This window comes from Odocoileus virginianus, chromosome 4 (assembly GCF_023699985.2).
Source record: "Odocoileus virginianus isolate 20LAN1187 ecotype Illinois chromosome 4, Ovbor_1.2, whole genome shotgun sequence".
Lineage (NCBI taxonomy): Eukaryota > Metazoa > Chordata > Mammalia > Artiodactyla > Cervidae > Odocoileus > Odocoileus virginianus.
In genome coordinates this window covers 88,197,017-88,218,032 of record NC_069677.1, presented here as the reverse complement: position 1 = coordinate 88,218,032, position 21,016 = coordinate 88,197,017, and the positions used below count along the sequence as shown (strand labels likewise).

General features: G+C 49.1%; 1 protein-coding gene across 4 annotated transcripts in view; it reads left to right on the top strand.

The window, feature by feature from the left end:
- Window positions 1–21,016, top strand: part of ERG (ETS transcription factor ERG) — a 317,498-nt gene that overhangs the window by 70,156 nt on the left and 226,326 nt on the right. For all 4 annotated transcript variants that reach the window (XM_070466989.1, XM_070466985.1, XM_070466988.1 and 1 more), the window contains exon 2: window positions 10,084–10,187. The gene's annotated coding sequence lies outside the window, so the exon portion shown is untranslated. The remainder of the gene's footprint in view (window positions 1–10,083; window positions 10,188–21,016) is intronic.

Genomic DNA, 21,016 nt, shown 5'->3' with positions numbered 1-21,016 from the left:
TGGCATGTCCTCTCCCCTCCGCCTTGCTCCTGGCTCTTCGGCTGCCTCGCCTTCACTCCCCAGGTGGACCACTCCGGCAGCTCGCTCTCTGCGGTCAGCCGCCTCGGAAATCTTCCCTGAAGCCTCTGTGGGATGCTCCCCTCTGCAGAGGCGCAAACATCCCCCGCTGCTGTTTGCAGAGCAAGCTGCACTTTGCAGCCTGTCCTTCTGGGCCCTCCCTCTGGCTCCGTCTGGCCGTCTGCCATCCGCACAAACCTTCCTGCCGGTGCAGCCAGGTGCCCACCATCCCGCCGCGGGCTCTGTTACTTCTCCACTTTTCTAGAACGTCTGAGGAACTGAGCCGGCTTCTCTCCACAAACCTCTGTCTGGGCCCATTGCTCTGCCTTGAAAAGCCCTCCTTGGCTGCCGCTGCTGCTGCTAAGTCGCTTCAGTCGTGCCCGACTCTGTGCGACCCCATAGACGGCAGCCCACCAGGCTCCCCCATCCCTGGGATTCTCCAGGCAAGAACACTGGAGTGGGTTGCCAGTTCCCTCTCCAATGCATGAAAGTGAAAAGTGAAAGTGAAGTCGCTCAGTTGTGTCTGACTCTTAGCGACCCCATGGACTGCAGCCTACCAGGCTCCTCCGTCCATGGGGTTTTCCAGGCAAGAGTACTGGAGTGGGTGCCATTGCCTTCTCCCTTGACTGCCACAGGGGACGGCAAGGATGATTTAGATGTTGTGATGCTGTTGGCAGCTTCTCTAGTGGCTCAGTCAGTAGAGAATCCGCTGGCAATGCGGGAGGCCAGTGTCCAATCCCTGGGTCGGGAAGATCCACTTTAGAAGGAAATGGCGACCCCCTCCAGTGCTCTTGCCTGGAGAATCCAATGGTCAGAGGAGCCTGGTGGGCTACAGTCCATGGGGTCGCAGAGAGTTGGACACGACTGAGTCGCTAAACCATCACCACCATGCTGTTGGCAGAGGCTTTTATTCACACGCGGAAGTGACTGTGTTCTGTCCCCTTTGTAGACGTGTCTTCCGCAGTCTTGCCCACTTGAACGGCTGTTTCACTTATTTGAGCTGCCTGCACGGCCCTCCTCCTTCAGGTCTATGTACGTTCTTCCTGTTTTTCATCATCTAATGTAAATCCTGCTACCCAAGGCTGCAGCTGTCTCTTCCTCATCCCTGAGCTGTCCCGGTGCTTCTCATCTTAGTTGCTACGTTGCCCTCCGGGCCTTCCTGACGACTCCGACAGTAAAGAACCTGCCCGCACTGCGGGAGACCCAGGCTCCATCCCTGGGCCAGGAAGGTCCCCTGGGGAAGGGAACGACAGCCCACTCCAGTGTTCTTGCCTGGAGTGTTCGATGGACCCAGGAGCCTGGCGGGCTACAGTCCATTGGGGTCGCAAAGAGTCAGACAGGACTGAGCAACTAACACACACACGCATTGCCCTTCATTCCGTATCATAAACCATGAGGCCACAGGCTGAGTAACTCTCCCTCAAGGCATGAGGGACACACCGAGGACCTGCTTTCTGGCCTCACCCCTGCGCGTGGCTCTCTGCGTGATGTCCTCCATTCACACTCACTGAAGAACTGATGCTTGTGAACTGTGGTGTTGGAGGAGACTCTCGAGAGTCCCCTGGACTGCAAGGAGATCCAACTAGTCCATCCTAAAGGAGATCAGTCCTGGGTGATCATTGGAAGGACTGATGCTGAAGCTGAAACTCCAATACTTTGGCCACCAGATGCAAAGAGCTGACTCATTGGAAAAGACCCTGATGCTGGGAGGGATTGGAGGCAGGAGGAGAAGGGGACGACAGAGGGTGAGACAGTTGGATGGCATCACCGACTCATGGACATGGGTTTGAGCAAGCTCTGGGAGTTGGTGATGGACAGGGAGGCCTGGTGTGCTGCGGTCATGGGGTCACAAAGAGTCGGACACGCCTGAGCGACTGAACTGAACTGAACTGCAGGGCTCCCTGACGCTGGATTTCATGGCGGGATCTGTGGGGACGGAGTGCACCGCTGTGCAGGCCGAGACGCGTTACAAACCTCACGTCCTGAGTGTCAGTGCAGGGCATTTGTGGTGAGGCGCACAATTTCTGTTTAAATACATGAGAAGATTTAACGATCTTTCTTTCCAAAGTGTGTCCAGTACATATGAGGCAATTTGAATGCAGTTCTCTTAAATGAGTCAAAAGTCAAGCAGAAACGGAAAAGCTGGCTTCTGTGCTCCTCGTGGTGAAAATGCCATCACCTGGGAGCCAGGGTGTCTCAGCCAAGCCGGTGGGCATAGACCGACCTTCAGGACGAGTTCGGGGTTCTTTAAATTTCCTCCCTCTTACAGAGCACAAGGAAAGATTCCCGTTTGGTAAGCGTTTGGCGATCTGTTTGTTTTTTAACGGCGGAGCAGTAAAGACAGATAGTGTAATGAATTATCTGCATTATTAGAAAGTCTCAGTGTTTTTTCCTTTCTGCCTTTATCAAGTTGATTTTTCTTAGGAAAACTTCTCATTCTCCTGATCTGTCTCTTTAAACTCTATTCAAAATAAAGACATCTGAGGGTGCCGATAGAAGGGATTTCATCTGAAAATGTTGCTCTGTAATGTCCTTTGGGTCCCTTACATGTAATCTCTCTATTAATGTAATTTACTTTCCCTTTGCTCTGTTACAAATCCTCTTGCCACTCAGGAAGTTCACAGTTCTCATTTATTATACGGAGATGGTAATTACAATAGCAGTTGACTTGGCAATTAGTTATTTTATATGCTACCTCTAAAGTAGTTATGCATTGTTGTTATTTAGCTGCTATAAGTAGTATCTGACTTTTTGTGACCCCATGGACTGTAGCCTGCCAGACTCCTCTATCCATGGGACTTCCCAGGCAAGAATACTGGAGTGGGAAAAAAAAATACTGGAGTGGGTTGCCATTTCTTTTTCCAGGGGATCTTCCTGACCCAGGGATCAAACCCACATCTCCTACATTGACAGACAGATTCTTTGCCTCTGAGCCACCAGGGAAGCCCAGTTATACGTTAATAATGTTCTAATTTTTTTTCTGCCCAGTGTTGTTAGTTTAAAAATATGACACAAACAAATCATGAAATAAAAATGTGAAACAGACCTCATTGTTCACAAAGATGGCTATTGATACACTTGCTATCTCTTAAGATGTGACCTTTTGATTACATCAAGACAAAATTCATTTTGAAGGCCAAAATTTGCTTCTAAAACAGACTTCGGGATTCTGTTCCCAAAGATATATTTTGTTTGATGGACTTTCTTAGAAATACATCATGTTCCTTTAATCTGTGGCCCGCCTGTCAGTTGTCTGCCGTTATGAAATGACTAAATATTTATGTTTTTCCAGTTGAGCTTAGGGGGGACAAAAAAAAAAAAACCGACTCTGTGAAATGTGTTTCCTTTAACAGAAGGCTCAGTGTGAAACGGGGGAGAAGTAGTATTTATAGTTGTTTTCCCTCTTCTTGATGTCACCCGCCTTTCCAATCTAGCCTGTTTTCCTTCAGATGCCTCATTTTTCCTGGGGACTTTGAGGCCGACCACGGCCCCCAGGCCGAGGGGCCGTGGAGCTGTCTGGGGGCCGTGTGTTTCGTCCCGGCGGGAGGGGCGGCCTCTGCTCCATCTCTGCAGTCAGCTTGATCAGCTGGAAGCTCTCAGGTGCCCATGACAGGGCCGAGGGGAGAGGAAGACCCAGTGTTGACTCCTCCTAGAATATCACTGGCTCCAGAGGATCCCGATCCAGATTCGTTGTGTTCTCTTCTCAGGAGTAATAATTAAAAAAAAAAAACCAAGAAGAGGCAGGTGTGGGATGAAATGGGAGATTAAAATGACATGCATATGTATATATACTACGGGCTTACCTGGTGGCTCAGATAGTAAAGAATTTGCCTGCAGGGAGGGATGCCTGGGCTCGGTCCCTGGGTTGGGAAGATGCCCTGGAGAAAGGAACGGCAACCCACTCCAGTATTCCTGCCTGGAGAATCCCACGGACGGAGGATCGAGTGGGCTACAGTCCATGGGGTCACAAAGAGCTGGACACGACGGAGCGATTAAGCAACAACAGCAAACGATGTGGACACCGGGCGGGTTCAGAAAGCAGCAGAGCGGATGCAGACGCCGTTTGCGAGCGCTGCCGCGTCTGCGAGCGCTGCAGCCCCACGCCCGAGTGTCTGCCCTGCCCGCAGGGACGGGTCGCAGGCGCTCAGCTGCTGGCAGAGCAGCCTTCTGTCTGGCTGATCTTCACAGATTTCCTCGCCGTCACCTCGTGACTTCCCAATAGCCTCAGGGCCCTCGGTCTCTGCTGGGCTTCTGGTGCACCAAGGCGGGTGGTGCCTGCAGACTTGCTGGAAGGATCGCCTGTGTCTCTGTTCAGGTCTGCACCTGGGAATTCTGTTAGTTTTTCTGAAATTGCCCGCGATAGGAGTAGTTACTTCGTGTGTGTGTGCATGCTCAGTTGTTGAGTGTACCTGACTCTTTCGCCACCCCCAAGGACTGTAACCTGCCAGGCTCCTGCTTTTATGCCTTTTCCTCCATCCTACCTGTAAACATACCCCCTTTTCTCATCCTTAACAAACCAGCCAGACAAACGAGATAAACCTTCTTCTAATTAGACTGTCATCTAATCCAGGGCAGGACTGAGTCTTGCGCACTCTAGCTGTTGGCTGTTTCTTTTTTTTTTTCTAATGATTATTTTATTTTATTAGATTTTTTGACCATGATGTGTGGCATGAGGGATCTCAGTTCACCAGCCAGGGACTGAACCCTCGCCCCCTGTAGTGGAAGCTTGGGGTCTGAACCATGGGACCAACCCTGGCTGCTGGCTATTTCTCACACGCAGTAGGCATGCAGCAAATGTTGAATTGGTGAACACAGTGGTGCTTCTTCCCTTGAACACTCTCCCGTTTTCTCCCTGTCCATCAGCGTCTTTCCTGAGCCTGTGTTGACCTTCACATATCCTCCCAACCTTCCGCTAGTGAACCTTTGGAAACTGGCCATGTTGGAGATCACCCAGAGGTTTTTGACTTGCCACATCCAGTACCGTTTATTCACTGTGTGTGGTTGGTTGATTGACTTGCTCATTTTTACTCAGCTTTCTGCACATGGATGATGTGAACTGTTTCTGCCTCACTGAAGGTCCTTCCTCGGCATCCAAGGCCGGGACCTTTTCTGACGTTCTCCTAATTCTCTGACTGCTCCTGCCGCTGTGCTTGGCTGTCCAGCTCCCATCCATCAGTCTCTCAAGTAGTTCAAATGCTGTGCTCAATTGGATCCTGCCGGCATAACTCCCCTGTGGGAGTTTTTCTGCAGCTGGAGGGTCAAGCAAGGTGTTGGGGGGGCTGGTATTTGTGATTGTGCCTTTACACCCTTGTGTTTCCCACTCGGCCCTGAACTCATGGCAAAGCCCACCTCTAGTGAGTGCTTAGTTCAGTGACTGAACTTGGAGGAAATTGACTTAGTGCATGTTGGTAAATGGATGGATGATGCATAATGGATGGTGGATGGTGGATGGATGGATGCATGGATGGATGGATGGAGGACTTGAACGAATGAATGGATTTGAAGGGCAGGTTGAGCTTAGATGGTGGACGGAGACACACACCGATGTAGTTTCTTAATTATAGGGGTGAGTCTTTCAGCCTCTCTGAACCGCGCTCTGTAGTCAGAGGCCCTCTCCAGAGGGCCTCCCTTTCGCATTCGTACTTCTGCTCATCTGTCTCCTCTACCTTGCATACCTTCCTCCCATCCCCACCTACGGAATACCAAGCGCCCATAACATGTCACCCCACTCCCTGATGCTAGATGGAATTGCCGCCCCTTCTGTACTCCTCTCTGGAGAAGGCAGTGGCACCCCACTCCAGTACTCTTGCCTCAAACAGTGTCTGTCTGAGTTGCATACAGATAATCAAGGAGAGGAAGGTGGTTCTCTTGGACATCGACACTGCTGTATTCCTAGCAGAGACTTTTGAACAGAGACACCAGGCACCGATGCCTTGTGCCTTCTGGACTGACTCATCCTGTTCTTCTGAATCCTAAGCAGAATCCCGAGGTTTGCCTTCGCCTTTTCCCAGATGTCACGGTGTATGGTTTTATCCTGAGATGGCTCAGGGGTCATACAGACAAGACAGTTGCAGATGACCTTTCTTTGTAGGCCAGGAGACTTTCTCCAGAATTCTTCCTGTCACTTCCCCCGGGGTTGAATTGGCCCAAATGATATCACATGCTCCCTTTTAAGTCAACCAATGGCACAAGGAATGGGTGCCCAGCGATAGGAGCTGCCCCTGAAGTTGGGGCAGGGTCAGCCCTCCCCAGGGTGTTTTAGGGGTTGGGCTACACACCCAAGTGGCATTGGGTTTCCTCTGCTAGGAGAAGCGGGTGCCACTGTGTCTGCTGCCCTTGCCATTTATGGGGAAAGTGAAAGTGTTAGTCGCTCAGTCGTGTCTGACTCTTTGCGACCCCATGGACTGTAGCCCACCAGGCTCTTCTGTCCATGGGATTCTCCAGGCAAGAATACTGGAGAGGGCTGCCATTCCCTTCTCCAGGGGGTCTTCCCGACCCAGGGATCGAATCCGGGTCTCCTCCTGCATTGCAGGCGGGTTCTTTACCATCTGAGCCGCCTGGGAACCTCACCTACGGGGACGGGGCTGTAATCGGATGAATGGGGTCCTCTGTGACCGTTCACCGTCACCATCCCTGGCATTGCTGGTGGGCAAGGCGCCTTCTTGCCAGTGACGACTGTTGTTCAATCAAGGTCCAGGGTTTTTTCTGGCAAGAAGGCAACTCTCTGGGACAGCTGGTTGTCCATCTTCCCGGAGGTTAAGCTTGTGATGCCTTCACTGTTGCTGACACAGGTGGCCAGGAAAATCTCTGTGCGTAGGAAGCAACCTCTGGTCCAGCGTGTTTGGGGAATGAGAAGGTTGCACTTCTCTGAACACGAGGCGCTTGTGTCTGCATGGCATGGCCACAAACACTGTCCATTGCAGACGGGCTGTCTGCTGGCTGCTGGCGGTCGGTACCAAGCTGGCTGCAAGCCCGGGTCTTTCTGTGCCCCATGACTGCTTTGCAAATTAAACTTTGCCCTTGAGATGCTCAGCCGTGACCACTTCCGAGGAGACTTTCCCACCAATGACGATCACGTGTGTTCCTCTACCTGTCACTGTGCAGGACGCCGGGCTCCCCTCTTCTGGGAGGTACCGGGGTTCCAGCCACTTGCCCTTGACAGGGTTGGGCGCCATGTCTCTTGTCATCTGCTCTCTGTGGGACCAGGGGCTCTGTTCAGCTGGCTCGAGCAGTTTGCTCTCATAGCAGAGTTCTCAAATGGCTATGTTTTTTGAGTTCCTGAGTCTGGTTTGCATAATTGTCTGACGTTTCTGCTTTGATTGGGCCGGCTGTTAACCTCACGCGGCTGGTAGCGTGCCTTTCCCTGGCAAAGCCTCTCTCTCCCCAGACTTCGTGACATCTTTTTGGATCCTTGGAGGCCACTCAGCTGGCTTACGGGTAATTTACGTTGTCAGATAAAGTGCCCTCTGGGTGGATGAGATTTTAACAACATCATCATGCTAATTGAAAAATACCCATTGCACAGAGAATCGTCTCTGGCCCTTGCTCTTGTCTTTAAGTCGAGCCCACCAATATTCTGTCGGAAATCAAGTGTTTCTTTTGGCAGAGAAGAGGTTTGGGCACCAAAGTGTACTATAGGATGCCACAGTATAGGGAATTTGAGCCCAGGCTTTTAAAACTAGTGTTGCCTTTGCAGTGATTGGAAACTAGTATTTTAACTCCTTGTCCGTGGAAAGCATTCAACCAAGAAATAATCAATATCGGCTTTTAGGTTTAGAGAGGAGGAGATTTGGAGACACCTTAATTAACTGAAGATCTGTGCTGCTGGGCACAGCATGGCCTAATTCAGGCCGCCCTCCGCCACCCCCCGCCTTCCTGCAGAGCAGCCGCTCACCCTGCAGGGAGGTCCTGGGCTCCACGGCCAGATGGCTGTCTCCCATCACTGTGAAGACAGCGCTTTGCAGATGTGCTTAGGGTTATCCACTGACCATCATGTAGCTCTTCTGTGACCGTCAAGATGAGTGTTCTTGATTCTGAAATTTGGAAGATAGCCACGATTAGAAGGGAGAAAGTAAGACTCCCTGTAGTTCATGCTGGAAAGCTAAGGACCACTTCCGGCTCTGATCTCAAGCTCCGGGAGCTGGTGATGGACAGGGAGGCCTGGCGTGCTGCCGTCCACGGGGTCGCAGGGTCGGACACGACTGAGCGGCTGAACTGAACTGAACTGAACTGAGCTGAACTGAGAGTCCTCTTCCTCCTCCTCTTTCTTCCTTCTTGGATGTTTTTTTGGGGGGTATAGTTGATTTACAGTGTCACTTTCTGCTGTACATCAAAGTGAGTCAGTGATGCATATACATATATCCACTGTTTTTTTTTCCGATTATTTTCCTATATAGGTCATTGCAGAATATTGAATAGAGTTCACTATGCTAGGCATCAGGTCCTTATTAGTTTTCTGCTTTATGTAGTAGACATATGCGTGTATGTCAGTCCCAACCTCCCAGTGTATCCCCCCCCGACCCCTCATGCCCTGTAACCACAGGTTTGTTTTCTGCATCTGTGACTCTACCTCTGTTTTGTAATTAAGTTCATTTGTACCTCTTTCCCCCTCGTGCATTTCATTCATTTTATTTTCTTTTTATATACTATTGATGTTCAGTTCAGTTCAGTTGCTCAGTCGTGTCCGACTCTTTGCGACCCCATGAACCGCAGCACGCCAGGCCTCCCTGTCCATAGCCAACTCCTGGAGTTTACCCAAACCCATATCCACTGAGTTGGTGATGCCATCCAACCATCTCATCCTCTGTCGTCCCCTTCTCCTCCTGCCTTCAGTCCCTCCCAGCATCAGGGTCTTTTCCAGTGAGTCAGCCCTTCGCATCAGGTGGCCAAAGTATTGGAATTTCAGCTTCAGCATCAGTCCCTCCAGTGAACACCCAGGACTGATCTCCTTTAGGATGGACTGGTTGGATCTCCTTGCAGTCCAAGGGACTCTCAAGAGTCTTCTCCAACACTATTATAATATTGGAATCAGACTCTCTGTATATGGTTTTGTATCCTAATTTTCCCAATTTCCTCCCAAGAATTTGCATTTTCTGTGTCCTACCAAACCCTTTGCCTCACCAGTTGGGCCATTTGCATTCTGTGTCTCAATGCACAGGCCCAAGCCTCCAGGTGGAGCTGGCTGGGGCCCCCTGGGGTGGAGTGGGAGGCTTGGCTGGCCTGTGAAACTATCTATAAATAATATCGCCCATTGCAAATATTGATTTTGATGCACTACTTAAGACGTTTTCTAATTTGAAAATATTTTCAACTGAAAAAGCTGTCATTTGCAATTCGTCATGTTATGAGGATCCTGTTAAATGTGCTAAATATTTTGGGATTGGTTATTTGACTTGGAAAGTTGCAGAAGCACAGAAATTCCTGTATCTCCAAAAAATAAGAGAACGGATTTTAGAGCCGCTCTGACAGGCGTATTCTAAGAAAGATTTTTTTTTTTTTTTTTTTAGTATTGCTCTCATCTTAAAAGCTTTTTAATAGTGCTCTATGCTGGCAAAAAATAGGGATCCTTGTGGCATCTACACATGTGACTGAAAAAGTTGTCTAATTACGGTTCTCAGGATGTTGAATAAACCCCATCACTCTTTGTTTGGAGCAGAGAGCAGTGCTGAAATACTCATCTGGGGAAACTATTATTACTAAAGCTGGGAGCTGGGAGGAAAGGACAAGATTTTCAGAATATTTTCTTTGCAAAAGTATACGTGGATGTCGGTACATCCGTTAGAGCTTGGCCTTTATCTCGTTCCTAGTTTTTGCTTTATGATGCTGAAGACTTTATTTGGAGAAATGCTGCCCCAACTCTGCCCCCTTACCTTTTTTTAGAAGAAAGAATTTTAAGTTCATCCCTCTTTTAAGACACTTTAAAATAATATTTTAGCAGTAGGTATTGTCACTAAATGTACAGTTGATCCTTGGTTTTAGTATTTGGGGAAAAAACCCAAAGTTTACTATATTGAAATACTCTTTCAGGTTGTTCCAAGATCTTTGAAGGTCCAAGAAGAAGCCGTGTTGACCAAAAAGCAAGACAGATGAGTCACAGAGGAAAAGGATGGGGGAGCCAAGGGCGATTCAAGGTAAAACAGAAAGCCCCGGAGAAGTCCTGCCTTTCTAGAGTCTTTAGAAAAATGTGAATGTGAAGATTTTGTATCTTCAGTATTTGGTATTTGGGGGTCCCAAACCTCCAAAGGCCTTCTCTGGGGTCCTTTAATGTACTTTGAGGAACCTAGGTTGGTTCCCTAGATTCTACCCCCTCACCCACCCACCACAGTCCCACCTGCTCCTGCCTCCCACACTGGGGAGTTTTTAAAGTCACCAACTTTGTAAGTTCTGTAGTCATCACAACTCCTCCTTTCTCCACTACCTTCTGCTTTCTTCTGCTCCATCCAGAAGAAACAAAGAGCCAAGAACAGTGTCTACAGAGCTGTGCTTTTTAAAAATTTTCTGCTTGCCCTCTTTCTTTATTCAAGCTATTTTTTGACATGGAAATTGTTGGTTCACGAGGATCCCTTCATGGCAAAGTACACTGTGAAGATAAGCAGCAATTCTTACGTTGAGTGAGGGGGTAGAAGGGTTCTGTCTTGGGCTGATAATTTATGTGATTCTCTGCTCAGTTCCTATTTTCTGAATAATTATGTAAAACTTTATTTTAGGATTATCCACCTATATACACAGGAGACTTTGTGTTTCTGAGTTTCCAGTGGCATCAGTGTAATAAGCAAAAATGAGAAATCTATTTTTTAATTTATTTTTAATTAAAGGATAATTGCAGTATTGATTTGAGAAATCTATTTTTAAAGGAGCAGGATACTTTGGAAGAAAAAGTTCCTCAGAGTAGAACAATTTCCCAATAAAGTGATATTGCAACTGTGTTGTTTTTTACTTGTTAAATTGTATCTGACCCCTTGCAAGGAGTCAATGGACTGTAGCCCACCAGGCTCCTCTGTCCATGGGATTCTCCAGGCAAGAATGCTGGAGTGGGTTGTGATTTCCTCCTCCAGGGCATCTTCCCGACCCAGGGATTGAACATGAGTCTCTTATGCCTCCTGCATTGGCAGGCAGATTCTTTACCACTGTGCCACCTGAGAAGCCCATTGCAATTCTAGAAGAATATATTATAAATATATATTCTACATAGATAGTTTTAATATTGAATATATTTCCAAGATCCCTAAGTACTATTTTAACAGGTGGTATTATATAGTATAAAATTTTAGGAAACAATGCTTTTGAAGAATTGTGATAAGAACAGAAACTAATAAAACACTGTATCTGTTACTGAAGGGATGCAAATCAACATAATACCTTCTTGAATGTGCTTTTATGCTAGCTATATTTTTCTGTCCTATTACCAGGTTTGGTTAGTAGTTATTTTACCTGAATTCAATTGCAACCTTGTTTTGAGAGGCCCACACAGGGATTAAGTCTTTGCCTTCATTAGCTAAGCAAAAAAGTAAAAATAAACGTGGAGAATTTCAGCACTTTATCTACAAAACACGCCTCTTATTTCTTCAGGGCTGTCAGGCTTTTCTCAAAAAAAAGCATTCCAGTGGTCGAAGAGATTATGGTGGGGCTGGTGTAATACTGACTTATGCCTCGAACTTAAAAGAGTCTCTCCTCTCCTGACGTTAAGGCGGGAGTGATGAGTAGATGGTTCAACAGGGCGTGGTGCCTAGGCTGGGCTTTGAGCAGAGCTTGTGTCCAGGAATAAACTGTGCAGTTAATTGGACATGGTTCCTGAGGCCACGCCCCCATCAGGGCCTGTACTCCTCATCAGTTAAATGATGGTAAATAAAGATGGGTCCATTTGCAGGGATGCTGGGGCAAAGTACCACAGACTAGGGAGGCTTAGACAGCGGAAATTTGTTCTCTCCCAGCTCCGGAGTTCAGGGCGAGGACAGGGCTGGTTCCTCCTGTCTGTCCATTGCTGTGGCTTACAGATGGTCATCGTCTCCCTGTCTTCACACTGTCTTCTCTTTATGCAAATCTGTTTCGAAATTTTCCTATTTTTTTTAAACTAAGGACGCCAGTCATATTGGGTTAGGGCCTACCCTGATGACCCCACTTTAGCTTCATTACCTGCAGAAAGACTCTGTCTCCTAATAGAAAGAACTATTAGAGAACTGTCACCTCCTAAACAACTCTGTCCCGTTCTCAGATGCTGGGGGTTTGGGCACTGAAGAATTGATGCTTTCGAACTGTGGTGCAAGAGAAGATGCTGGAGAAGACTCTTGAGAGTCCCTTGGACTGCAAGGAGATCAAACCAGTCCATCCTAAAGGAAATCAGTCCTGAATATTCATTGGAAGGACTGACGCTGAAGCTGATATTCCAGTTCTTTGGCCACCTGATGCAAAGAGCCGACGCACTGGAAAAGATCCTGATGTTGGGAAAGGTTGAAGGCAGAGGAGAAGGGGACGACAGAGGTTAAGATGGTTAGATGGCATCACTGACTCCTTGGACATGAGTTTGAGTAAACTCCGGGAGTTGGTGATGGACAGGGAGGCCTGGCATGCTGCAGTCCATGGGGTCACAAAAAGTTGAATGCGACTGAGCACCTGAACAACAGCACGATGGAGGGTTGTGTGATGGAAACAGTTCAACCTATTGCAGTAGTTGTTTATATTTGATGGAAAGATAAAGCCTTATTGCACTGAAGGAGTTCAGTTTCTTATTTATAGATGAACGTGGAGGTACATTTGGTTTCTTGTGTTTCCACCTCCCACTGATCTCCTTTGCTTACTTTGGGGAGAGCAGGCGCCAGGGCTGGGGCCAGGGGGAGCTGAGGGAGGCACCAGTTTCAAGGAGATGCTCCCTCTTGGGTGCTGACTCTGCACCTGCAGGAGCTGAGAGGGGGTGCCTCCTGAAATCGTGGGCCCTGGGTAGACGTCTCGCTGACCTCCTGCTCCATTTAGGAAACCACTGCCCAGGGGAGAGTCAGGTCTGTGCAGTTCTTAGCGTAAGTTTTGCCATTAATAGTAAGAAACCGACGTACTTAATGTCAGCTCATCTGGAATCAGTGAACCTCACAACCGGCTCTTTCAGTGAATGGATCCGTTATGATGAGTTTGCTCAAAGTCATTTTACTTAATGTGCCTGGACTTAATGACTAGTTAGCCTAAAATTAAAAATTCCATTTAAAAATTAAGGACAAAGGACCCTTATGAAAAGTGAGCAGATTATTTCTTGGGAATTATTTTTCACAGAGTTGCAGGATTTTATACAGTATCGGCCTGCTTGCTTTCTTTCCAGTATTCAGTTCAGTTCAGTCGCTCAATCGTGTCCGACTCTGCGACTCCATGTATTTCCAGTATTGATGGCCACTTATCAAGTGCTTGAAAGAAAAATGAGTGTTAGTCACTCAGTGAGTAGTCTGATTCTTGTGACACCATGAAGCCTGCCAGGCTCCTCTGTCCATGGGATTCTCCAGGCAAGAAGACTGGATTGGGTTGCCTCTCCCTTCTCCAGGGGATCTTCCTGACCCAGAGGTTGAACTTGAGTCTCCCACATTGCTGGTAGATTCTTTACTGTCTGAGCGACCAGGGAAGCCCTATGAAGTGCTTACTGTGTGCCTAGCCCTGTGAGGGGTTTCAGGAGCATGATTCAATCTAAGACTCCCAAAGGCCTTTGGTAACATGCAAGGGAGATTCACCAAACAGTGCTTCTGCTCGGGGACTAACCAGTTGAATAGACACCCGCCAAACTTTGTGTCACACTTGTGTGTATTCACTTCAGTTCCATTCAGTCGCTCAGTCGTGTCCCGCTCTTTATGGCCCCGCGGACGGCCGTGCTTCCCTGTCCATCACCAACTCCCAGAGCTTGCTCAAACTCATGTCTATCGAGTTGGTGATGCCATCCAGCCATCTCCTCCTCTGTCGTCCCCTTCTCCTGCTGCCTTCAATCTTTGCCACCATCAGGGTCTTTTCCAATGAGTCAGTTCTTCACATCAGGTTGCCAAAGTATTGGAGTTTCAGCTTCAGCATCAGTCGTTCCAATGAACACCCAGGACTGATCTCCTTTAGGATGGACTGGTTGGATCTCCTTGCAGTCCAAGGGACTCTTAAGAGTCTTCTCCAACACCACAGTTCAAAAGCTTCAATTCTTTGGCGCTCAGCTTTCTTTGCAGTCCAACTCTTGCATCCATACATGACTACTGGAAAAATCTTAGCTTTGACTAGATGGACCCTTGTTGGCAAAATAATATCTCTGCTTTTTAATATGTTGTCATAGCTTGTCTTCCAAGGTGCAGGCATCTTTTACTTCCATGTGTGAATTGTAGAGCATCAATTTGGAGGTGGTAATTGAGCGTCTTTTTTCCTCCTGGCATCAAATAGGTGGTGTCTTTTCCAACTCCATCAGCCATGTCTCCAGCTCTCCAGTACCAACTGAGCATCCTACAATTTGATTTAATTCTGAGACTTCCTGGAGTTAGTACCAGACACCACAGGCTAAAGGCTCAGGCCCACAAGACTGCCCCCCTCCCAACTGCAGAGACCAGTGAAGAGCATCAGGTCCCCAGGTTACCCATCCTTCTGTCCAGCGGGGCTACAGTTGGGGGTTCCCACAGCCTCTGTCCAGGATTCAGTAATTTTTTTGAAATTAGAGGATGATTACTTAACAATGTGGTGCTGGTTCCTGCCATGCATCAACGTGAATCAGCCACGGGTATACCTATGTCCCCTCTCTCTTGAACCCCCGCTCCCCTCCCTCCCCATGCCACCCCTCTGGGTTGTCACAATCCCACTACTGGGCATAGACTCTGAGGAAGCCAGAATTGGAAAAGTCACGTGTACCCCAAAGTTCATTGTAGCACTGTTTACAATCGCTAGGACATGGAGGCAACCTGTGTGTCCCTCAATGAAGGAATGGACAAGGAAGGCGTGGTGCATAGACACAGTGGAACATTACTCAGCACATTTAACTCACTTCTAATGAGGTGGATGAATGCAGAGCCTATTATACAGAGTGAAGTAAGTCAGAAAGAGAACGACAGATGCTGTGTATTAGCACATACATATGGCATCTAGGAAAATGGTATTGATGAAGCTATCTGCAGGGCAGCGGAGGAGACACAGGTGGTTTCGCTGGTGGCTCAGCTGGTAGAGAATCTGCCTGCAGTGTGGGAGACCTGGGTTCGATCCCTGCGTTGGGACAATCCCCTGGAGCAGGAAATGGCAGCCCACTCCAGGGTTCTTGCCTGGAGAATCCTCTGGACAGAGGAGCCTGGGGGGCTCTAGCCCCTGGGGCCGCAAAGAGTCAGACAGGACTGAGTGACTAACACCCTCCCTTTCAAAGGAGCCACAGACATAGAGAACAGAATTGTGGACACAGTGGGGGCAGAAGAGGGTGGGATGATTTGAGAGAAGAGCCTTGAAACATACACATTGCATATGTAAAATGGATAGCCGGGGGGACTTTGCTTTATGATGCAGGATTCTGTGATTTGATAGAAGGAACCACAGAAGTTAGGACAGTGCTGTACTTCCTATGACACTTTTTTACAAAGGGCACAGGTGAATAGATGGATGGGAGTTTGTAGGATGGAGGTCCAGAAGGGTACTGAGCATAGGGGCCTCCTCAAGGAGTTGGGGGACATGGGGATTGCTCACCAACCAGGAAACTGTCTGCGTCCTGTCATTTAGGGGTTTTATGAACTTTTTATCATGGTTACGGATTCAGTCTCCAGCTCTTCCTCCCTCTCCAGAGGGATGGGGTGGGGCTGAACGTTCCAGGTCTCCCATCAAGGCTGGGAACTTCTGAGACAGCCTGAAGCCGTCAAGGGGTCCATCATGAGTCACTTCATTAGAACTGAACGTGGTCCTGGGACTCCTGGTGGTTCAGTGTTTGGGGCTCCCTGCTCCCTATATGGGGGGCAGAGGTTTCCTGGTGGGGAAACTGGATCCTGCATGCCACAGCTGAGACCTGCCACAGACCCCTCCAAGAAGAGACAAAAAATCACGGTCCTGTTACCCTTGCATGTATGTGCTCAGTCGCTTCAGTCGTGCCGGACTCTTTGCGACCCCGTGGACTGTAACCCGCTAGGCTCCTCTGTCCATGGAATACTCCAGGCAAGAACACTGGAGTGGGCTGCCATGCCCTCCTCCAGGGGATCTTCCTGAGTCAGTGACTGAACCCATGTCTCCTGCATCTCCTGCATTGCAGGTGGATTCGTTACCCACTGAGCCACCTGGGAAGCCACCCCTTCCCTCCATCACCCTTAACACTCAGGAAATTTAACAGCTGTCTGCAGGAGCTGGTACAAAGACTAAGGGTGTTTTCTATTCCACCACAGTAAGATTATCCCCATTTTACAATTGTGTAAATAAAAGCAGTAGAGGATAGGGTGACCTTTTCAGAAAACTCAAATCACGGCATCCAGTCCCATCACTTCATGGCAAATAGGTGGGGAAACAGTAGAAACAGTGACAGACTTAATTTTTTCGGCCTCCAAAATCACTGTAGATGGTGACTGCAGTCATGAAATTAAAAGATGCTTGCTCCTTGGAAGAAAAATTATGACCAACCTAGAAAGCATATTAAAAAGCAGAGACATTATTTTACCAACAAAGGTCCGTCTAGACAAAGCCATGGTTTTTCCAGTAGTCATGTATGGATGTGAGAGTTGGACTGTAAAGAAAGCTGAGCACCAAAGAATTGATGCTTTAGAACTGTATTGGAAAAGACTCTTCAGAGTCCCTTGGACTGCAAGGATATCCAGCCAGTCCATCCTAAAGGAGATCAGTCCTGAATATTCATTGGAAGGACTGATGTTGAAGCTGAAACTCCAATACTTTGGCTACCTGATGCGAAGAGCTGACTCATTTGAAAAGACCCTGATGCTGGGAAAGATTGAAGGCGGGAGGAGAAGGGGATGACAGAGGATGAGATGGTGGGATGGCATCACCGACTCGATGGACATGAGTTTGAGTAAACTCCAGGAGATGGTGATGGACAGGGAGGCCTGGCGAGCTGCAGTCCATGGGGTCACAAAGAGTCGGACACAACTGAGCGACTGAACTGAACTGAACTGAACTGAGGCGGAAAACTGGATCTGGCTTCCATCCTGCATCTGACCCTGCACCTCTTCTCAGATGCACTACCATCCGTGGGAGCCCTGCCCACAGGCCTTCCAGAGCCTTCTCTTGCCCATCCTCCAACCCACACCGCACTTGAAGTGCCTGGGAGCCCAGAGCTCCTGCCCAAACTGTCCTGAGCATCTTTGGGGCCGACACAGGCTCCTTCCTTGAGATCCACTCCCTTGGCAGGTCCTGTGTGTGCCTCTCTAGACCTGATGGACGGAGATCAGGGCCGTGTAGACTGGAATGTCCCCATGATTGTATGGGGGCCTTGCAAACGGGCCAGAGCTGGGTTGGGAAGGGAAGCAGGGAGGAAGTGTCCTTTTTCTGTTTTGGTCCCAGCCCTGCAGATATCCAGGTCTTCTCTTAACCATTTGACAGCCTTGCCTCCCTAATTACACAATCCTTATTTTCCTTTTGGCCCTGTGTGCCAGTCCGCACCTGATGCAGTTTTACCTAAAGCAACCCGAATCAAATATTTGTTTCTGTGTAGTAAGCATTGGCATTTTCAAAACAGGAATGAAGAAGGGATCGTTTCAGTTTTCAAGATACCCAATAATAAAAGAACATTGGGTTGTGAAATCCAAAGTCATAAACATATACATTACCCAAAGAATTTATTGCAAGAAGTATGTAGTGGAGAAAGGGTTTTTAGACTACACAGATTCAAGTTTTGCAAGGGTTCAAGGGCAAGTAAAAGAGAAAATAAAAGGCTCCTACAGGGATATAAAAGCATCCCGTCATTCATCAACAACTAAGTATTTGAGAATTGCTCATTGGAAACACAAAAGTGAATTAGAAGAGCTTTTAAAAAAATCCGCGATACCCTCTCAAATGGCAGGAAGAATAGACACCAGATGACTGTAAAGACAGTTGAGGGTGTCTATGGAGGGAAGAGACAGTGGGGAAGGAGAGCAGTCACCCTTCTGGGCTTTGGGGGCGTCGCTTCTTAGCTGATCTGGTTTGGAGGATGACACCACCATTCACATTGTTGTTTAGTTGCTAAGTTGTGTCTTGACTCTGACCCCATGGACTCCAGCACACCAGGCTTCTCTGTCCTCCTCTGTCTCCCCAAGTTTGCTCAGATTTGTGTCCATCGAGTCAGTGATGCCGTCCAACCATCTCATCCTCTGCTGCCCACTTCTCCTCCTTCTTCCCGTCTTTGCCAGCAAAAGGGTCTTTTCCTGTGAGTCAGCTCTTCACATCAGGTGGCCGAAATATTGGAGCCTCAGCTCCATCAGTCCTTCCAGTGAACACCCAGGACTGATCTGCTTTAGGATGGACTGGTTGGATCTCCGTGCAGTCCAAGGGACTCTCAAGGGTCTTCTCCAACACCGCAGTTCAGAAGCGTCAGTTCTTTGGCACTCATTGACCTTGACTGGTTCATCACTTCCTCGAGTTGATGACGGTCCTGGTGGTGGTTAGGATCATACGCCCTGGCCCCCTAAGGTGGGGGATGCGAGGAGCGTTGGTTCCCCGCCTCCCTGCCTTCCTGCCGGTCCGCATGCCTCTTGCTCTTCAAGGCTTCATGGTGGCCCTCTGTGGCTCTCCCTCCTCTGGGTACTCTATGTCCCTCATCAGGCAGCGCCCCTGGCTGCCCGCTCTCAGGACTGAACTCTGGGTCTGGGTATCTATCAATTGTTTCCCCTTCTCCATCCCTGGAAGGGCGTGGCTATATCGCATCTGGAATCTATATATCCCCTTCCCCACAGCTTCATCCTTATGCCTTGAAAGTACCCCAGACCTCCCCGTTAAAGACATGAGACATAAACAGTCATTATTAAGTTTATGTCTTGCTGGGTTACAGATCAAATGGCCTTTGTGACTTGTGTGATGCGTCTGTGGTCTTGGATATCCAGAATGTTGATCCTGTTTCACTGTAGTTAGAAACCCCAGGAGGCTGGCAGGGTCCCATCGTGGGACATGAGAATTCAGCTCGGGGGGAAGGGCTCCGAGAATCCCAGAGTCTTCTGGTTGAAGCTTCTCGGTACCTCCTCAGTTTCCCAGCTAGTTTGAGGGCGGGTCAGAGTTTGAGATCATGTCTGGTAGCTCAGACAGACTGTAAAGAATCTGCGTGCAATGCAGGAGACCTGGACTCGATCCCTGGGTTGGGACGATCCCCTGGAGAAGGGACTGGCAACCCAGTCCATCTTCTCGCCTGGAGAGTTCCCTGGACAGAAGAGCCTGGCAGGCTACAGTCCATGGGGTCACAAAGAGTCGGACGTGGCTGGGTGACTAGCACTTTCACTCTTAGATGAATGGAAATGATTTATTTGTGGGTTGAGATGAAGCCAGTTTCTTTTGAAATTCCTATTGGAGGCACCTTTTATCTCTTCAGTTGGGAAAGTCTTCGGGGGCATCTAGGTAACCCGGTTATTAAAAGCATATTGTGTAAGTTGGTAATTGCCACAGAAATGCCATGCAACAATATATCTCCAGTCTCAGGGGTTGAAAACAAGTAGCATTTGTTCCTCTCGTGAGCCTGTGGGTCTGCCATTCATGTTAACCTTCCTGAACAGTTTTGGTTTTGTAGTTTCCCTCACGTGCCCCGGGTTTGATGGTCTCTCCGATGGATGATCAGTGGTCTTGGCTGGAGAGATTGGATGATTGGGCTTTCTCCACATGCCTCTAGTCTGCAAAACACTAGCCTGGGCAGGTTTCCACGGGGCTAGAGAGTTACAAGTGGAAATGCGTGGTCTCTCTCGAGACCTGGGCTGTCCTTCTACTGTGTTCTGTTGGATGAAAGCAAGGCCCAGGGGCCGCCCGAGAACCGGGCTTGGGGAAGCAGACCCTACTCAGTTAGAGGAGCCGCTGTCCCGGGCGGAAGGCACGGACCCAGAGAGGCGTGGAGAACCGACACCCTCTTTTAACCCGCCGTAGCACAACAGAAAAATGGGAGCCAGCTAGTCTCCGCCTTCTCTGTACCTGCAGCGCACGCAGGGTACTTTGGTTGTCTACGTGGCTGCAAAGCCAGTCCCACGCTGAGCAGCCTCAAACAACGACCCACTTGCGGTTTCCCGTAATCCTGTACCAGGCTGGACCGTTCTCCTCTCTCGATGTTGCCGGGGGCTGCGGTCATCTGAGAAATGACCACGCTGGAGTGTCCAGGGTGGTTCCTTTGTGGGCCTGGCACGTGGGCCTGGTGTCAGCCATGTACCCGCCTCGGGCCACGTTGCGTGCTGCCTGGGGCTCGGGGACCTGGTTCCCACACTCGGGAAGGGAGAGCTGCGCGCAGGGCCCCCCCAGAGCTGCCTCCTGCAGCATTTCAGGATCAGAGGCGGTTGCTAAGTCTCCTGGGCTTTGAGGGTAGGGGACAGGCTTGTGGTATGTGTGTGCAAGGGGGAGGGGTGGTGTGGGGTGAGCTTCCTAGGGGAGATGCTGAAGCCTACAAAAAGAACCCTTGTTTCTGAGCATGGGGTCCTGCAGCGGTTGGGTGTGTGGGGGCTTCCTATTGTCCGGAAGCCCTGAGGAGGCCGTCCTGGGGGAGTCGAAGGAATCCCCCCTGCACCAGGGGAGCCAGTTCTGAGAGACCTCTGGCCAGGCCCCTGTTCTCTGTCCTGCCCCTAGTTTGCCAAGAACGTGGGTTACCTTCAACTGCTCCCCTAGTCAATTTCAGGACAGTGCTTCATTGCTTTTGCATGTTTAGCAACTATTATCCCCCAGAGGACTTACTTTTGACTTGAAGGGGGAATTGCATATTTCCCAGGATCAAGAAATTTGACTTTAGGAAAAGATAATGTCTGAGGTTCCAAGTTGGTCATCTTCTTGGACAACCAAGCTCCCCCTGTTCTTGGGACTTGCAGCCACCTGGGGGATGGACTCCACCCCACCC